The sequence below is a fragment of the Petaurus breviceps genome, unplaced genomic scaffold, assembly GCF_028583685.1.
Source record: "Petaurus breviceps papuanus isolate PSGF00001 unplaced genomic scaffold, PetGlider_PUasm1.0 188, whole genome shotgun sequence".
In the NCBI taxonomy this organism is placed as follows: Eukaryota; Metazoa; Chordata; class Mammalia; order Diprotodontia; family Petauridae; genus Petaurus; species Petaurus breviceps.
In genome coordinates this window covers 27,593,896-27,611,214 of record NW_027185804.1, presented here as the reverse complement: position 1 = coordinate 27,611,214, position 17,319 = coordinate 27,593,896, and positions in this window count along the sequence as shown.

The following is a 17,319-nucleotide window of genomic DNA, read 5'->3' as shown; positions in this document are numbered from 1 at the left end:
CCTTCAGCTGCCCTTTATAAAACTATCAACATCACCATCACCATAGTCATCATCAGCACCATCACCATCAACAGCAACAGCAACAGCAGCATCCCTCATAACAGTAAAGCATTATAAAACTGTATGGGTAACAATAAATTATCTTTCTTGCTTCCCTGACATTTGGCACAACATACATCAATAAAACAAACAAAAAAATTCTTATTCAGGGAATAAATGACCTGGAGGTAAATAATTGGCCTCATATTCATTCAGACCTGAATTCAGGTATGACCTCAGACATTAACTTTCTCTGTGCCCTTGTGAAAGTTCCTTAACATCCCAATGTCATCATCTGACTTTTTAAGACCAAGACAAATTTTAATGAAATACTTTGTTTTTATATCACTTAAATGCCTCCCTTTTTATGCTTTCTCCCTTACCACAGAGTGATCCCATATAAAAATTAATATTTAAAAGGGAAAAAGTCAACTGTAAAAGAGAAAATAAAATCCATAAAACATAAATAAATAGAAAAATAGAAAATATACACAATGTCCTACATTCATAAATCTCTTACCTTTGCAAAGGAATTGTGGGAAGTGTCTCATCATATCTCTTCACACTTCCATGGGGGGAGACAATGTCAAAATAACTAGCTAAATGCATGACATACACAGAGGTCATCTTAAATTAGATGCCACCAGAAGCTGGGGTAACCAGGAAAATCCTACAATGAAAGGTGAGATAATCCAAGTATGGAAGAAAGACAGGGAAACCAAATTAAGAGTGGGGACAGAGAATATACCAAGCAGGGGTGGGGGCATTCTGAGCAAAGGCATGGGGACAGAGATAGAAGCTTGTGTTCAAGTGGGCCAGTATAGTTGAGGGTATAGAAAGGAGAAAAAGAGTAGGACTATAAAGGTGGGAGCAAATGGGACTATGTACACATACATATACACATATATACATAAATATGTATACATGTATAAATACACACATGCATCAATACACATACATATGTGTATTGTTATAAATATCATTTTCAGCTAGGCGACCAAGTGGATAGAGTATCAGGCTTGGAGTAAAAAAGACTCATCTTTGTAGGTTCAAATTTGACCTTAGACACTTACTAGCATTGTGACACTTGGCAAGTCATCTAATATTATTTGCCTCAGTTTCGTCATCTGTAAAATGATATGGAGAAGGAAATGACAAACTACTTCAATGTCTTTGCCAAGAAAAATTCCCAAAATAGGGTCATGAAGAGTCATACATGCCTGAGAAATGACTGAAAAACAAGTAAAGGTAAGAGGTATAAGATTAAAGAGAGCTTTAAATCTCAAACAAAGGATTTTATATTTGATCTTTGAGTTAACTGTGAGTTTATTGGGTAGAGGGAGGTGGCAATTAGTAGACCTACATTTTAGTTAAAGTGGAGAATGAATTTGAATTGGAAGAATAGAGAGAAGGAGAGACAGAGAGAGAAGACACACAGAACAGACAGACACACAGAGAGCCAGAGAGACAGAGAGAGAGAAGAGATTGACAGAGACAGAGAGACAGACTCAGAGAGACAGACAGAAACAGAGAGATAGAAAGAGATAGAAAGATAGAGAGAGCAAGAAACAGAGAGACACAGAGACAGAGTGAGAGATGAGAGACAAGAGGGAAGAGAGGACAGGAGAGCAGAGCAGGGGAGAAGTAAGAAAGGAGAAAGGGAAGATGAGAATCAAGAGATGGTTATTTTAAGGATAAGGGAAGCATAAGCATGTTGTAGGGAGTAGGGAAGGAGCTAATAGATGTTGGTCAGTTTGGTTGCCAAGAAAAGGCTGTGTGGGAGTAAAAAAAATCCTATGGTGTAAAAATTAAAAACTAATCAATAAGACAAAAAAAATCAACCAAAATAATTTCAAATAAAATAATCTTTCCTACCATGGTCAGGGATAGATTTATGGTTTGGTTTGGTTTGGTTTTGTGAATGAGAAATGTTTCTCACAACATTTCTCGGGAGAAACTTCAGGGCACAGATTCATGTCATTTGACACCTGGAGACCTTTGCTTCACCTACATTTAGGGCATGTGGCCATGCCTACAAAGAACAGTTATCTTCTGGTATCAGTAGCTTTATTTTCCTGAAAGTCCCTGATAGGCAAACAGTGGTTTTCTCATCTTACATTAAGAAAAAAAGATTCAGGGGCAGCCAGGTAGCACAGCGAGTAAGAGCACCGGCTCCAGTGTTGAGAAGACCTGGAGATCGAATCCCGGGCTCAGACACTTAGCACCCACCCAGAAACACCTGGCCGTGTAATCTTGAGCAAGTTACTTAACCCCAATTGCTTAGGGGCAGCCAGGTGGCTCAGCGAGTAAGAGCACCGGCTCCAGTATTGGGATGACCTGGATCAAATCCAGGCTCAGATACTCAGCACCACACCCAGAAATAAGAACTGGCTGTGTAACCTTGAGCAAGTTACTTAACCCCGATTGCTTTAAAAAAAAAAAAAACAGATTCTAAAGTCTTCACATTCAGGGCCTGAACATCTGAGATTTTTCTCCCCACAAGCTTCATTTTGTATCTCTCTCTCTGTCTCTCTCTGTCTGTCTCTCTCTCTCTCTCTGTCTCTCTGTCTGTCTCTCTCTGTCTCTCTGTCTGTCTGTCTGTCTCTCTCTCTGTCTCTGTCTCTCTCTGTCTCTGTCTGTCTGTCTTACTTGAATCCATTGAAAAGCCAAATCTCTACTGACTCTGGTGATAAATCACCATATTACAGCCATCAGGGCATTTAATTTACAACTCAAACCAATTGGGACTTGCAGATGCCAGACAATAATATACCGCCAGTTTAAAAAACTGGTTACTGCAGCTCAGTGCGGGATGGGCTGTCAGTCAGCTGGGTGACAAAGCAGCAATTTATTGTTTGCAAAAATCAAACAGACAAATTGCAAGAAAAATACATTTTGACTTGTGCCACATGTTGTATGGGATTTGGCCAAAGTAAGGAGTCATTATTAGTTGGGGACATCTAGTTCAAAATACAGTTAGGTTTATTGTGCTACCTCTCAGAAGAGATTTAATTAACATGATTATTTAAATTTATTCCATTCCTAGGAACTCTATCCAGTGAGCTTTTTTATTTGCCAAACAGCTTATATTGTAATATTTCATTCCATCCATAATTCTGATTGTGTGGCCATGCCCTACAACAGAGTAGATGACACCTTATTCATGTCTTCTTTTCCTGTACATTTCTCATGTGTGTAATTTCTTACATTGATTTATGATTATTCAATTAATTAGAAGTGTTCCTCCTTTAAAAAAAATAGAATTTGTATATTAGCATAGCATTTAGTGTCTATTATCCTCAAGCCTTACTATATGTTTAGTTCCACTCTTTTTTTAGTAATCTGTGCAATTGATTACATGTTTATCATTAAGCCTAACATATTAGTGAAAATTGATAATATAATTTGTTTCTACCTGGCATGACTCTTTCAATTTTCCCTTGATAAAACTGTATTTTTTTCATCCTTCCAAGATCATTTTCCATTATTCATATCCATGTAGCAGTGAATACATACATTTTAAAATTGTTTTTGATGGCAAAAGAGCTGCAACTATATTGAGAAGATTGGGACTTTTGACCCAAGATACCAGCATGCAAAGGGGTGGGGACACAGTTCCTTCCTGAAACCACTTCTACCTCAATGCCATAACTTGAGGCTCTCTGTTGATATGTATACAACTTCCTGACTGTCTATCCTCAGCCCTCTTCATCTTCCATTCACTCAACTAAATTTACTAAAATGTATAAATTATTAACTGTAATTGCATACATCTATCAGAACATTTTTCCTTGGAAATATACCAATTAGGGATTAAGAACCAAACTGCAACAGAAGAAAAATCAGGCTCTAAATAGACATCCATTATGTGCTTTCTATGTGCTAAACACTGTGGTAAAGTCTAGGGATACAAGGAAGGTTAAAAAAAATAGATACTACTGTTAAATTGATATTATAATAAAAAAATAGTAGGAGGGATGATACTTGTCATATCATACAGGAAGTTTGAATATCCCAAGCTTTCAAGTTGATCCCTACTACACAGAATTATAATTGTTTTCTTTTTTTCTTATGGTTCCTTGTTTGTTTGTTTTTTTTAATATCTCGGACAATTTTAGCTGATGCATGGGGCAGTGTTCAATGGGTGGTAATATAGACAATACTCTAAGGTAAGTACAGTTATGTTAGGAGATGGCTGTGGGGAAGGGGCATTTATTGAAAGAGGGTCCTGCTATAGATAGGATTCTGATGGAAGACTATGAGGATTTGAATGAACAGGAAAAGTAAGCGTTTCTTATAAAAGTGTGGTTGACTAGAGAGGATCTATACTTGCTAATTATCCTCTTTGATATCATTAATGACCACCAGCTTGGACATTGGTCTTTGGTAGGCTAATGCATGATCTATTCACTGAGGCATTTTCTCTTCAGTGTTCCTTTCCAGGATAATTCCCCCCATCCTCCTTTCAACTAATTTTTTATGTAATGTCCTCCACCATTAAAATGTAAATTCCTTGAAGGCAGGGATTGTCTATCTTTCTTCATGTATTTATATTCCCAGAAGTTAAGAGTGTCTGGCAAGTAGTAAGCACATAATAAATCATCCTAGAATTGTCTTAACTTTGTCCAATTGGGTAATCCTGTATGGATTGTCAGCCGTATCTCTTTAGACATTTTTCTAATATAACCATGATTGTTTTAAAGACAAACATTTTAATACTAAATGTTGCAGTCACTGGAGAGGAATCAATATATCTGAGATCTGTATTTGAGGAAAGTAAAAAAATCTAATCCATGCATGATGTCAGTGTCAGACTCTAGAACTGACTTTTCCAATTTTTTCCCTAAAAGAGGAGAAAATTAACCATATATATATTTACATATGTGTGTTTACATATATATTACATATATAAATTAAATTATATATTTTTGTGTTTATATGCATATATATGTATGTATATGTGTGTATACTCCTTGAGGGCTGAAAACAATCTATGAATCTAATATTAATTTTTTTTATTAGTAGAGATGTAAGTCTATGGTTAATATGGTGTGGGAAACAGTGCGTGGACATTTGATTTACTTTAGCAAGAATTTGTTAAATAGCATCTACATACCAGGTATTGTTCTTGGTCTCAGAAAATAGGAAATAAAATCTGAATAGTACTTGTCTATGAAACATTGGAAAGGAAATTGAAATTTCAAAAAAATCACCCAATTGGAATATTACATCTACTACTAACCATTCGTGCTACTTGACTACTTCACAACATACCTATTATCACTATGTCTATTTTATAGTGGCGATGGTGGTGGTGGTGGTAGTAGTAGAAATAGTAGTAGTAGTAGTAGAATTAGTAGTAGTAGTAGTGGTCATGCAAGTGGTAGTAGTTGCAGTAGTAGTAGTAGATATAGTATTAGCAAGCATTTATATATTTATTTTAAGTTCTGCAAAACTTTACATGTTATTTATTTGGAACCTGTTAACCATCACTGAGTTCCTTCTTTGAAAGACAAGCAAAATTAAGCTTCATGTATATTTTTTATTCTCTCAAAGCCTGCAGAACATGGATATAGAGCTTTGCATGGGAGTTCATTGTAGACAATGAACTCAAGGATGAACAGACAAAGAGGACCTGATACCTTCAGAGCAATTAACTCCCTCTCACACCTCCCTCCCTTTCTGTCTCAGAATGGCTGTGTCAGTCAAAGCTATAGTCTCCATATGTGTTAATCATAATATGAGAAGGGAATTTATTAAGTGGGTAGATTGTAAATACAATAAGATATTAGAATGCCAAGGTGTGAATTGAAATTATAGATCTAAGATATCTGTGTTTCTTCTATTGTTAATGTGACATAATATAGCACAACATAACATGTGTCTATAGAATACCAAGATAAGAAAAGTTGCATTGTTCAAGATAGTGTTTGGGACAAGGCACCTTGTCCTTGGTAATCATAAACAGAAGAATTTTCCTGGTCAGCTTTATCTGGTCTTCTAGTTTCTGACAAAGGAATGAGCATTTTTGAGTTCACTCAGAAAGCAAAGTGAAGTACATCTGTTATGCCAGAGCATGCAAAGCATAATGGTAGTTTAAGCTCAGAGTGGGCCAAAATGACTCTCCTATTTGGCCAATTAAGGTTTTAGGCCTTTATTACATCTTTGGGGTTCAAAGTGATTTGGGGATGGGTCTACAATCCTTATAACTGTGGGGTACATGCCATTCTTGTCCTCATTTTCCAAATGGGGGAGCTAAGGGCAAGATAGGTTAAGCAACCTGCCCAGGGTTTCATAGGTATAAAATGTCTGAAACAGGATTTGAACTCAGGTGTCCCTGACTTTCAAGTCTAGAACTCTAGTCATCAAAACTCTCTTGGACTCAAAGTTGTCATCTGTATAATGAAGAAGTTAGATTAGACAATAGTTAAGTAACTTTCTACCTCTAACATTTTTGCTATTTCTTTCCCATTTGAAATATGGTCTCTCAGTGTGGCATAAATTCTAGCTGTGTGTGTTCCTTGCAATCATCTATTAGGGCATAGAAGGTACTGTTCACCTTTCGTCTTCTAATAAATTCAACCAATCATTCATTTTAAAGATAGTTTCCCCCAGCATTATGATATATATATATATGTATGTTTGTATGCGTGTGTGCATGTACATATATTGAATATTTTACAAAGTATATTTATAATACAGAAATGGAGGTTTCCAAAGAATTGATGAGTTGGTTGCTTCTGGCTACCTCTAGGGCATCCAGAAAGATGAAAAAAACAGATTACAAAGCATATCTGATGAATATTAATGGATAAAGCCAGATATGTAATTACTACTATTAATTTCTTAACACATTAGTCTGCTAAAATTTAAACAAATTGGGAATCATAATTGACAGATTCTATTGTACAAATTACAAACAATTGGGATGAAAGATCAACTCACATGAATCTATTTACCTAAAAAAGTTTTAATAACCCAAATGACCAAAATGAATTCATCAATTTTATCCAAGTAGACAAAGCTGTGTCTACTGGGAGGTTTCATTGTTTATTTTTAATGTGAAATGTTAAAAAAGAGTTAAAATTATCCAAATTTACATTTTTGTCAGAAGTTAAGCTAAATATCTTATGAAGTAAAGAAAACAAATTTCTATTCATGATGATTTGTAACTTGTTTGTAATCAGAAATTTGCTTGGGATTTTCCTAGGTCACTTGTTTAGTTATTTGCACAATTTCAGAATCAATGAATGCCAGAGGCAATGCTTTAATCCACAGGTTTCAGAAGATAAATTTAGACCTATGTTTACTAAGCTATATGACTGGACAATATTATTAATGTCCTGATTGCTATTGCTGTCCCATTCTACACATAAGCTCTATTTTTCCTATTAAATTTCTAACATTCATTATACAGCAATTATTTACTGATATGGGTTTTTTACTAAATGTACTAGTGGAAATATGTACTTCTAGAGGTAGAAGCAATAGCCCACTGATAATCGACTTTGTCACAAGTTACTAACAGAGAAAATAGAAATGCCTTTCAAAAGAGATTCTTCTTTTTTTTTATCTTTGCTTCATTCCTTCTTTCTTTTTCTTTGTTCCTTTCTCCCCCCCCCTTTCTCTCTTGATAGTCTGGCAAAGTCTATGAAACCCCTTTCATAACAATTTAATGCATAAACTAAAATACATATTACTATAAAGAAAATAAATTTCATCAACATAAAATTATCATAACATTAAAGGAAAACAAATTCATATGTGAAAAGTTAAGAATAATTGCTAAAAGTGCAAGTCTTGGAATTTCAGGCAGTAAGGTGGCCCAGTAAATAGAAAGTTTGCCTTGGAGTCAAAAAACAAGCTCAAATCCTACTTCAGATACTTAGTATTTCTTGGACCCTGGGAAATTCAACCTTTGTCTGCCTCAGTTTCATCAGCTCTAAAAATGAGGTAATTACACTAATCTCACAGGGTTGTTGTGAAGATGAAATTAGATATTTATAAAATTCTTTTTTTTTTCAAAATGAAATTTTTATTGTGTACTTTTAAAAGGCAGAGTCAAGAAGTCCTCTCAGCCATGACACTGCCTCCCAGGACATTCTAGTAATAACTGGAGGAAGCATGTGTTAGGAAGGGTTCTTCATAGCGCCCAAGAGGGTTCACACAGTACACCCTTCATAAATGCTTGTTTCCTTCTCTCTAGTGGTTTAAGAAATGATTAGTGTAAGGAAACAGCATGGTGTGGCAACAGGTGTCCTAGATTTGTACTAGGATTAAGAACATGTGGGCTCACATCCTTCCTCTATCATTTCTACTGATTGAGGCAATCCATTAAACAAACTCTGCCTCAGTTTCCTTTTCCATAAAATGAAGGGGGATTGGGCCAGCTAATCTCTAAAGTCCCTTGTAGCACTCTGTTTATGATCCTATGATTCTCTATCTTCTCTGGGCCTCAATTTCCTTATGTCTGAATTAAGAAGCTTGGACTAGACAAACTCCAAGGAGTCCATGAGCTCTAAAGCATATTTGAAAAGGTAAGGGAGTAAGGGCAGTGTTATAATTACATTGTTTTCAAGGTACTAGAAAGACATACAAACAGATAGTCTGTTCACATTTATTTCAAAGTAGCATGATTTTACAGTACTATTTTCCTTTCAAAGCTGGCACAAAATAATCTTAGCATAATTTCATTGGATTCCGCTGATTCTTTGAACCTGAAAGTTTGTGGAAATAATTTTTGACTTCCAAAATAAAATGTGTGTGCTATTATCATCTAAGAGACTCTGGGTCATTTCGCATTTGTAAGGAAAAAATAAATGGGAAAAAATAAAAAGGTCTTAATAACTGACAACTTTGCAAATACTATTATTTTAATACCATACTATGAATAGGCCTGATCCAGCTGTGTATTTGCATTCATATATTGGTGTTGTTTTGACCCCTAAGATTTTTTTATTATTGTTTAGTCATTTCAGTAATATCTGACTCTTTGCGACTTCATTTGATGTTTTCTTGGTAAAGATACTGGATTGGTTTGCCATTTCCTTCTCCAATTCATTTTACAGATGAGGAAACAGAAGGAAACAGGTATAAATGACTTTTCCAGGGTTACACAGCTAGTGTCTGATGTCAAATTTGAACTCAGGTGTTCTTGACTCCAGGTCTGGTGTCTTAACTACTTTATTTAACCGGTGTCCACTTTTTGTTTTGCCTGAATTACAGTTATTTATGATAATAACTTCCTTTACTTTCCAAGGATACACAATTTTACTTCCATCTTCAGTCATGATCTTTGTTTGAATTAGGCTTTTTATGTTTGTGTGGGTATGGGTGTGTCATGCAAGAGAAATTAATGCATTTGCAACAGAAAACCTCAGGTGTTTTCCTTATTCTTGATGCTATGGACACAGGAAGTAAAAATAAAACTGAGTGGCTGAGTGGGGTATGGTGGAGAGAGAAGTGCCCTAAAAGCCAGCAAACTGAGTTCTTCCTACCTCCCCGAGCCTAGAACAATATGCCATTGGGCATTATCCAAGCTCTGCTGGTAAAAAAAAAAATTGTGTGATCCTTATAAAATCTCCGACCTTTTCTGGGGCTCTGTTTCTTTATTTATCAAATCTAAAAACCCTACTATACTTCACCTTATCCTATTCACTCACCAACATATTTATCAAATTTGGAAGTGAGATTGGATGGTACAATTCTGCTCAGAAAATAGATGATCAGATGTTTTAACTAAGAACCCTTAAACATCAACCAGATAAGACATAACAGCATAATGTAGTCACTCTGGTCATATCTGAAACTGCAAGTGTAACTTTGTGAAGTGAGGAAAGAGAGTGAACATTTATTTATTCAGGAGATAAATTATTCTTGTATCACATTATCTCTCATCTATCTATTTTTCTGTCTCTATCCCCATTTTCATTTATATCTATATCTATATTAGGGATAGATAGATATAAGTTATATATCTATCTATAGATATAGATGGATACATTATATATATATATATATATATATATATATATATATGGACAGAGAGAGAGAAAGACAGAGAGACAGAGACAGAGAGAGAGAGAGAAAAGAGAGAGAGAGAGAGAGAGAGAGAGAGAAATAGTTGGAAAATATTTCTTCATTAATACTTTAGGTAATCATTGAGGAAACGAGCCCAAAATCACTAAGTTAGCACAAGAAAATGAACGACTGTTTCAGAGACTTCTCTTAGTTAACTAAAAAAAAGATGAGTCTTTAAAAATTAATTTATTTTAACTTACATACTGAACCTTAAATACCATAAAAAGAAACATAAATATTAAAACAAACACAAAATAAGAAAAGAAAAACAAAACACAGTACCATGTGCACAGCATAAGAGGAATCAAAATATACAGCAATACGTTTCCATTTTTAAAAAGTCTATATAATAAATACTACACATTGTTTTCAGAAGTCAGTCTTTTCTTTGCTTCCTTATAATTTCTTTTGTTCTCTGCTGTGCACTTTTTTACTTTGTTTTTCTCCCCCAAGAAGGATACAATTAAGCACAGATACACACATACATATATACATACTACACACGCATATAAATATATATTTAGGTATCTATAATCATACTCATATATAAACGCATACATTCATATGTGTCTGTGTAAGACCATACTATTTTTATCTGTCCTCTCTTTGTCTGAGGATGGATAACCTCTTCCTTCATAAGTCTGAGTCTTTCCATAGTTTTTCTAAGTCCAACAAATCATCATTTCCTATACCACAACAATATTACAAACTTAGACTGTATAGCTATTTTAAATTGTCTAAAACAATACTAATATAACTGCATAATATAATTCCCCTATCTTTTTTCTTTTGATTAAGTGTATTTTAGCTTTAACTTTATCTGAGGTCAGTATTATTACCTGCCTTTTTTTCCTAATAAATTCTACTCCGGATTTTATTTTGTTTTTGTGTATCTCTTGTTTCCTATTCATCCTGATTCCTATACCTTACTTCTACCTTTTACTTTGCCCTCCATTACTTAACAATGACACCTCCCTTATACTCCCATTCACATTAAACATCCTACTATATCCCACCTTATCCTATTTACTCACCCACTTATTTCTTTATATATTTAGTCTTTTATTTCCTTCTAAATGCATATATTTTTCTTTCTTTAATCTAGATATGATATGAGTAGTGTTCCTTCCAAAAACCCCTCCTTTATCCTCTCCCCCATTCCCTTAGTCATTTATTTCTTTCTGAATTGAGAATTCTATAACCTTCTTGATTTGTGTATTGTTCCATCTTTGACCTATTCATGATGAGAGTAGGTTTCCAGAACTATCGGCCCTTCTCCGCATCTAATTCCTCTGTTAGTTATCCTCTTACACATCATTTCTATAAGATAATTACTTTTTAACCTTTTCCTAAATGATTACTTTTTAGAATCATATTATACTCATATCTATCCCAATCTTTCTTTTCAACTACCTGGTTACTGATAACAATATTAAACATATTTTACATTTCCTCATATAAAAGGTAAATAATCTGTCCTTATTGAGTCACATGTAGTTAGTTAGACTTCGATGCGTACCTTATATTTCCCCTGGATCTTACATGTCAAATTTTCTACTGAGTTCAGATATGTTTTTTGGCAACAAAATCCTGAAAGTCTGGCAATTCATTGAATGTCCATTTTTGTTCCCATTAAGGATTATGCTTAACTTTTCTGGGTATGGTTTTTTAGGCTGCAGTTCCAGTTCTTTTGCTCTTTTTCTTGTTACTCATAAAAGTTTCTCCTTGAGCTGGGGATTTCAGAATTTGACTGTGACATTCCTATAACTGTTCCTCATATTATTTCTTTCAGGTGGTGATTGCTGGATTTTTTTCTAACTTGCCCTTTTTATTCTAATGCCTCAGGACCACTTTCTTTCATTATTATTGTATCAAGATTCTTTTTTTTTTGTCATAGCTTTCATGTAGTCTAATTAGTCTTATGTTTTCTGTTCTTGATCTCTTCTCCAGATGAGTTGTTTTTTCCTTATAAGATGTTTCACATTTTCTTTTATTTTTGATTCTTTATTTTTTTATTATTTCTTCATCCCATAATTTCACTTAATTTCCCTGCCCAATTCTAATATTCAAGCAATCATTTCCTTGCTTAAGATTCTGGATCTTCTTTTCCAGTTGGTTGAGTTTCTTTTCATAATCTCAGTTTTATTGGATTATTCCTCTTAAAATTTTTTTCTTCAATTTCTCTCATTTGATTTTTAAAGTCTTTTTTTCAAAACTTTTTTCAAAAGTTCGTCTATGAATTCTTTTTGGTCAGGTGATCATTTGACATTAGGAGAGGCTTTTTTTTAAATTTTCTTTGGTATCCTCTAAAGATAAATCCTGATTTTCTCTAATCCCGTAGTAACTTTCTATAGGTGGGTTCTTCCTCCTTTGCTGGTTTTTTTTAAAATTTGTAGTAGCTTATTATTGTAATCATCTCTAGTCCTGGTGTATGGGGGATGGTGACTCTCGACTCAGATCCTCCAGTTCTCCCCTCCGGCCCAGAACCAAGAGCATGAAATCTGCCCTCCTGAAAGTGTCCCTGCCCTACTGCTTCTGCACTCACCAACATGTGCTAGTTCCTTGTCTCCCCCAGCAGTATCGTCTCTGGGTGGCAAGGATGTGCCTAAAGTCCTATATTAGCAGTGGTTTCCTTAAAATTCCCTGTATCAGAGGACAACTCCTTGGACTGGGCCCAAGGCTACCTCCCCACCCAGCTAGTCCCAAGATTCACCACTTTCTGTTTCAAGAGAAGTAGTTTAGAGGTGTTTACTCTTCATAGGCACCAAACCCTGGTACTGGGATTTTTCTTCTGATCTTATCTGGTTGTCCCAGGAGACCCACTGTTCCACCCCAACACTTGTTTATTTTGTACTACTCTATATCCACCCTTAGATATTATTTTGTCTTGTTTGCGAGGGCCTTATGACATTTGAATTTTCTGACATAATCCATCATCTTCACAGAATCCTCTTGTGAGATTCTTTATCACTTTGTGATTATATAATTGCACATGGTTTGGACTTGAAAAATTGATTGCCTAATTTCTTTGGTTTGTTTTATACATTCATAAATGATTTTTACTCTTATTTAAAACTCTCATAGCATTTTAATATTTAGGATGAATTTGATTTCTATTATTTTTTTACTCCTGTCTTCCTTCCTTCTTCCACTCCTTTTTTTTCTCTTTCTTTTTAATGAGTTTAGAGAATCAAGATAGATGTGATCTAAGGACATAGCTCAATAAGAAATCTAATATTCACTATCTTCATTGTTTTGTTTTGCTTTTATCTTTAAAAGCTTTGCTAACAATGAATGGTAAACATATACTATATCATATTCTGAACAGTATTAAATTTTTAATTTCTTCCTTAGGTATCTTGCCATATATATAATTATTAAATCCAGTCAGTTGTTTGTTTGTTTTTCTTTCCCTTTCAAAATGTCTGGCATATATTGGGTACTTTAAAAAGTGCTTGTTGAACAAATGATTGACAAATTGACTGAATTTGCCTACAGTGTCTCAGATTTTTTGGGGGTGCCTTTTGGAGGGAAATTGGGGTTAAGTAACTTGCCCAACGTTACACGGCTAGTTGTGTGTGTGTGTGTGTGTGTGTGTGTGTGTGGGTGTTAAGTGTCTGAGGCCAGAACTGAACTTGGCACTGTACTCACTGTGCCACCTAGCCACCCCTCAGCTTTCTTTCGTATTTCCATGGCAAGAGAATTCATTCCTTGATTGGTGATTATCTCCAAACTGGTATTCATCCTTTAATTCTTTTCTTTTTTCATTTTGACTTCAGTTCAACATAGAGGTAGGGATAAGGATTGCAATGGGAATAGGGGAAGGTACAGGGATAACAATTAAGATAGGGAAAGAGATATCAACTGGATCTTTAATTTCAGTGGTATAGGAAATTCCAAGGTGAGGACATTACTTCTCCTAATCCAAGTTCACAGATCTTCTGTGACATGTGTAGACAGACAACTAGGCAGATAACCAGACAGCAAGATAGATAGATAGATAGATAGATAGATAGATAGATAGATAGATAGATAGATAGATAGATAGATAGATAGATAGATGGATGGATGGATGGATGGATGGATGGATGGATGGATGGATGGATGGATGGATGGATGGATGGATGGATAGATAGATAGATAGACAGACAGACAGATAGACCTCATATAATGGGGATAAGTCAACAAGTAGTTAGTAAGTGTGTTCTAAATACTGGACAATGTGCTAAGTTCTCTAGATGCAAAGAAACACAAAGATAATCCTTTCCCTCAAGAAAATCAAATTCTAATGACAGTTTATAGAGTGAATTAGAGGATAAGAAGAACAGAAATATACCATAAGGGCAGAATATAGAGACATTTAAATATCAGCAAATTTTACATTTGATCAAGGAGATAATATGGAGCCAGTGTGGTTTATTGAGAAGGATGTATGGCATGGTTCAAATACTATTATAGAAATATCACTCTGGCACCAGAATGGGAAATGTGATGAAATAGGAAGAGATGTAATAGTGTTAGAACTGACACAATTAAAACAATGTTTGTATAATACAATTGAAAAGGTCTAAGATTCTGAACCACAATAGTTGCTATGTGAATGAAGGGAAGAATTTCTAAGAGAGATATTGTAAGAGTAGAACTAATGAGATGGCAAAGTGTGGATATTTGAGGTCAGTGAGACTATGGAATCATTAGTGAAAGTGAAGTTGTGAACCTCTGTGATTGGGTAGATGATGTGCCTTTGACCAGAAATAGAGGAATTAGGGAATTGAAAGAATGTGCAAAAAGATATAATGGACTCTGTTTTGAACTTGACAGAGGTCAAAGCAAAGGTCCTACTATTACCTTTGAATGCAATTTGGAAAACTATTCTGAAATCATTAAGAACCCATCCTTTCCTGGACAGTGGAGTTCTGGCTTACAATTTCTATACATGTGTATGAACAGTTAATCAGATGCAATCAGTCCAGGGCACCATTGTTACCATACATTTTTGAACAGGTTATAGAAAGAAGAAGCTGTAACCATTTTTGGTTCCTGACTTTGCAACATATGTTACTAAGATATACCTTGGCATAAAATGATACAACTAAACTATTATGAATGGTCACATTTCCCAGGGCACTGATATTGAGAATTCAAAAAAAATACCAATGTGCATATTCCTTTAGATGGTAGAAATCATTGCACTGATTAGTTTCCCATCCTCTTCTACTGCACTGAACTAAATTATTCCTGATTTTTTCAATTTTTAATTTATTATTAACTTTATTTTTAAATTATTTTTAACATCACAAACTACAAAGTTTCTTTGAGAAGATGCGAAATTTTCCTAATTTTCAAAATTTCTAGCAACTACAGCAACATGTGCTGATAGAACTGAATATTGTAAGCTGGTGACTAAGGTTCACTAGATCCTAGAAAACTTGTGGAATTTGAGACTCCATCAACAAAGATTCCCACAAGAATCAATGATAGGGAAAAGAAAATAAGAATCAGGGCAACATAACAAGTCTGAAACTGACAGTCCTTTGAGAAGTCCAGTTCAGCTTGGCAGGAATATTTCTGCCCTATTTTCTGTGTCATAGCCATCACTATTATTGACAGTGAAGGAGTAGTAACTGTAAAAAAGTACAAGTAAAGATTGTATCTGAAATTCCCATATCTAATGTCAGTCAATCTTTTAACTGATAACCAATTTATAAAGGTCTCCAGATCACCGGAGAGGTAGGCAAGACCCCTTCATCAATCAGCTAGACAGAACAAAGAGTTCAAATATAAACTAAGTTAGCTGTTAAAATGAGGAAAAAAAGAAATATGGTGCAGATAGCATTTAATTTAGACCAATATTTTTTGAATGCTTACTAATTACAAGGTACTAAATACAAGCTAGTTTTAGGGCTATACTAGGAATTGGAAATATGGTAATTTGTGGCATCACTGGTAAATGTTTTCTTTTAAAATTGAGGCACTGAGAGAAGCTAGGTGACACAGTGAATAGAGCACCATCTCTGAAGTCAGGAGGACCTGAGTTCAAATCCAGCCTCACACACTTAACACAAAAATTAGCCAAATGACCTTGGTCAAGTTAACCCCAATTGCCCTCCCAAAAAAAAATAAAATAAATTGGAGCACCGAAAATAAATAAGAATCAACATTTGTCTTTTATCTTTCCCCTCATCAGTACCTTGAATTTTCCATCCTCTTACCCTCAGTTTCCATTTTTTTGTAGTCAATTTATTTTTTTTAAAAGCAATCAGGGTTAAGTAACTTGCTCAAGGTCACATGGCCAGTTATTTCTGGGCGTGATGCTAAGTATCTGAGCCTGGATTTGATCCCCAAGTCATCCCATACACTGGAGCCAGTACTCATAATCGCTGAGCCACCTGGCCACCACAATTTATTTTTTTATTTTAATTTATAGGCTGTATCTTTTAATCAATTAACTATTCCTTAATTAGTACCCCAGGTAAATAATAAATTAAGGAAAAAAAATTTAAAGTTTAAAAAAAATACCAAAAATTCAGTCAAAAAATTCTCTATTGTCTATGTCAAAAAATGTATATTTTATTCTGGATTTTATGTCTCTGTAAGGACATGACTGGCATGATTTATCATCAGTGATCTGTTCTTGTGATTTATCACTTTTTAAAATCAGCCCTAAAGTCTTTCGTAGCTCCCCCTTCAAAGTGTTGTCAGGTTTTTCTTTATTCTGATTAATTCTTTCTGTGTCAGTTCATAGAAGTCTTCCTGGTATTTTTTTTGTATATTGTTAATTTTGTTATCTCTTATGGCCAAATAATTTCCATCATATTCATAAAGCAATACTTGTTTAGCAATAGGAGGACATATACTAAGTTTACAAGTTCAGTTTATTATGAAAAGGGATACTATAAATGTTTGTACTTAAATCTAAGTCCTTTTTCTTCTTTCTTTGATCTCTTTGAGGGTACAGGTACAGTGATCTAGATGATTCAAAGAGCCTCACCAGTTTAGTAATTAATGGGCAATAATTCTAAATTGCTTCCCAGGATGGCTTGAACAATTCACAGTTACTTTCCTATTTAGATATCACTTTTATGTGAGTATTAATTAGATTAGATATTCTTAGTTATTTAGCTGTGTGTGCATGTATGTATGTGTATGTGTTAGAGAGAGAGAGAGAGAGACAGAGAGAGAGAGAGAGACAGAGAGAGA